This window comes from Electrophorus electricus, chromosome 1 (genome assembly GCF_041902795.1).
Source record: "Electrophorus electricus isolate QZ-2024a chromosome 1, ASM4190279v1, whole genome shotgun sequence".
In the NCBI taxonomy this organism is placed as follows: Eukaryota; Metazoa; Chordata; class Actinopteri; order Gymnotiformes; family Gymnotidae; genus Electrophorus; species Electrophorus electricus.
Genome location: NC_137497.1, coordinates 24,936,849 through 24,940,452, shown reverse-complemented (window position 1 = coordinate 24,940,452; position 3,604 = coordinate 24,936,849).

The window sequence follows — 3,604 nt, the reverse complement described above, 5'->3', positions numbered from 1 at the left end:
TATACCAGCGAATATAGATTATACCAAGAGTTGGAAAACATTTTCTTAGATGTTTCTACTCAGGTAGAAGAAGAGGCTGTATTGGGTCTCGAGGGGCCACTGTTCCTGGTGGAGTTACAGGTTCCCTTTCAGAGCATGGAGGGTGGGAAAGCCCCAGGTATTGATGGACTGCCAGTGGAGTTTTACAAATCCTTCTGGTCTGTGGGTGGAGAGGATGTGCTGAACGATGAACAACAGTCTCACAAAAGAAAGCACTCTTTATTTGTGGGTATAATTACACACAGAAGAAGAAAGCACAATGTCAACTTCTGAATTTAATAAGTTGGCAGTGTGGCTCAGTAGGAAGTGTTTGAGGGTCAGAGTGACAGTAGTATTGTAAAGGTGGTGAAGAGTCGTATAATGTTAGATTTTAAGTTTTATTCTGCTATGAATGATATGACTACTTTTGAAAATATTTGGGGTTACAGTGATGTTTTGTGAAAGATGAGGGAGTGGTTTTTGGTGTTTCTTTAAATTTTCTTTTTTCCTTTTTGAAATTGTATGGTGTGTTTGAATGTGCTTGTATATAATTGTTTAATAAAGTTTATTGAGAAATCTGAAAATTTCTCTCTATCCTTCTCCATCTGGGTCCCCATGGAGCTCTCTCTCTCCTCTTCTTCATCTTGAATTCAGGTTTCCAAGCTGCTCTCTCTCTCTCTCTCTCTCTCTCTCTCTCTCTCTCTCTCTCTCGCTCTGTCTCTGTCTCCCCCTTCTCCATCTGGAGTCCAGGTCTCGGAGAGAGAGAGAGAGAGAGAGAGAGAGAGAGAGAGAGAGACTCCAGATTGAGGGAGAGACAGAGGGAGAGAGAGAGGGATGGGTGCACAGGCACCCAGACTCCGCATGGAAAGAGGAACATGTAGAGAGAGAGATGGAGGGCTGCACAGCGACCCAGACTCCAGATGGAGTGAGAGAGAGAGAAATAGAGGGAGAAAGAGAAAGAGGGTGAGCCGCATGGGGACCCAAACTCCAGATGGAAAGAGAGAGAGAGAGAGAGAGAGAGAGAGAGAGAGAGAGAGAGAGAGAGAGAGAGAGAGAGAGAGAAATGAGAGGGAGGGCCGCACGGGACTACGGATGTAGGGAGAGAGAGGGAAGGGACCAGGACTCCAGATGGAGAAGGAGAGACTCTCTCTCTCCATTCAGAGTCTGTCACAGTGTGGCCCTCCTTCCCTCTCGCTCTCTCTCTCTCTCTCCCTCCATCAGGAGTCTGGGTCCCCGTGTGCATCTCCCTCTCTCTTGCTAAAGCGTTGATAAAGACATTAACACTAACAACAGATGACAACAACAATATTATAACCGCTTACAATATTAGTAACAACAACAATAATAATAGAACTACAACAATACACCCAATACCAATAATAATAATAATAATAATAATAATAATAATAATAACAATAACAATAATAATAATGTCTCTGTGTCTCTGGTATCTGACTTGGTCACTCACTGTCCCTCAGACTGTAGCAGAAGTGAACGTACAGCGCTGCCAGTGTGCTGAACTCTTTATGTTCACCAACAACATACGGCAGCTTCTCCTCATCAGGGAAATTTTTAAACTCAGGGAATATGTGGCTAATTGTTTTAAAGAATTTAGTTCTAATCTGTATAAATGTTGTACATTCATTCAGAAAGTGCAGCTTTGTCTGGATATTATCGTCCTGGCACTGCTGACACAGTCTCTGCTCTTCAGGTAAACAGGACTGTTTATGTCTGCTGATCTCTATGGCCAGGCGGTGGTCACTGAGTCTGTACTTGGTCAGGGTGGACCTCAGTTTTGGATCAGACAGTGTTGTTAGGTAATCTGCCACACTGTACCTTTGATTTAGGGCCAGAAAACATTTTGATTGAGTTTCCCAATAAGTGATGTTGTTTTGTAATTCTGGTGATTCTGATTGGGTTTGCTGTTATTTTCTGGTCCTGAGCATGTGTAGTGTTAGTGTGTGTTAGTGTAGTGTTAGTGTGTTAATGCTGAACTGTATTACCAGACCAGCTGAGTGAGGTTACTGTTCTCTTTGCTCAGCTCTTGGTACTCCAGACCTTTAGAATGATATAAGTTTGGCTCGCTGTGTTGCAAATGTGTGCAGAATTTAATTGCCCTTTTTTCTGTCTTTATTATTAATAGATCTCTGCCCAGCTCTGCCCCGTGTGCTTTGTTTGTGGTGTTCCTGTGCACCTTTAATGATGTTGCTCCACTTAAGAATACAATCATTAGGGACAAAAAATTAGTACCTTGGTATAATGAGCACATTCACAATTTAAATCAAAACACTCTCCTCACATGATGCAGAAAAGATGGTCCATGCATTTATTACATCAAGATTGGACTACTGTAATGCAGTAATATCTGGCGGTAACATTAAGCACTGCAAGTGGATACAAAAGAAAAGGTTTTTATTGGCTCCCAGTGCTCCAGTGCAAAAGAAAAACCACATCCCATCAAAAACATACAAAAATGTTCAAAAAAGGAAAGTTTAGCATTTTGAAAAATAAAAGTCCAGCAATCATAAATTCTCCAATATCAATCAACTTCAAAACATCACTCTCTTGAATTTTCCCTTAGAAACTTAAATATGGAAAAACAGCAAATTAGGTGATGTCACTTCCTGTCTTTGGGCAGGCATATTCCCCATAAAAGTCCCCTTTAACACACTATGGTTTCTTTTCCCTCCAAAACAACATGGAAGTCTCTCCACAAAAATAATCACAGGTATGTTATTTTTCTCTTAATCTACTTTTGTTTTACCTACTTCAATCAAATATACAGACTTTTCTGGCTAGATAAACATTATACTTAAACTCTAGTAACATATTATAAGAATAATATTTCATCTCAAATACTTAACAATACATTTCTATAATACATTTCACTCATACTATGTACAACATCTGTATCAGTATCACACCAACACTCAGAAAACAAAATGAAAAACCTTTCAGTTTCCAAAGATTTCCACCTTTAATGTGTAGATTTGTACAGAGTTTAACACAGTGAGGTTATGATTCCACAGCATGTGTAACTTGTAGAACAGTATTTATGTCATATGTACAGAAATCAACTGCAGCTCAGTCCTTTATTGGAGCATCATTTATTGTGTGTGTGTGAGAGAGGGAGAGGTTTAGAGTTTGTGTGTGTGTGTGTGTGTGTGTGTGTGTGTGTGTGTGTGAAGTATAGCGTGTATGTGAGAAAGAAGTGTAGTGTGTGTAAGAGAGAGTGAGAAGTACAGAGTGTATGTGAGAAAGAAGTGTAGTGTGTGTGTGTGAGAGAGAGGTGTGCATGTGTATGTGTATGAGAGAAAGATACAGGTGTATTTTGTGTGTGTGTGTGTGAGAGAGTGCGTGCGTGTGCGCGTGTGTGTGCGAGAGAGTGCGTGTGTGTGCGTGCGTGTGCGCGTGTGTGTGCGAGAGAGAGTGCGTGTGAGAGAGAGAGGTGTTTTGTGTGTGTGTGCGCGTGCATACGTTTGTGTAAGAGACTTGTAGTGTGTGTCACAGAGAGATGTACTGTGTGTGAGAGGTGTGTGTGTGTATGGCAGAGAGATGGGTGTAGTGTGTGTAAGAGACAGAGAAA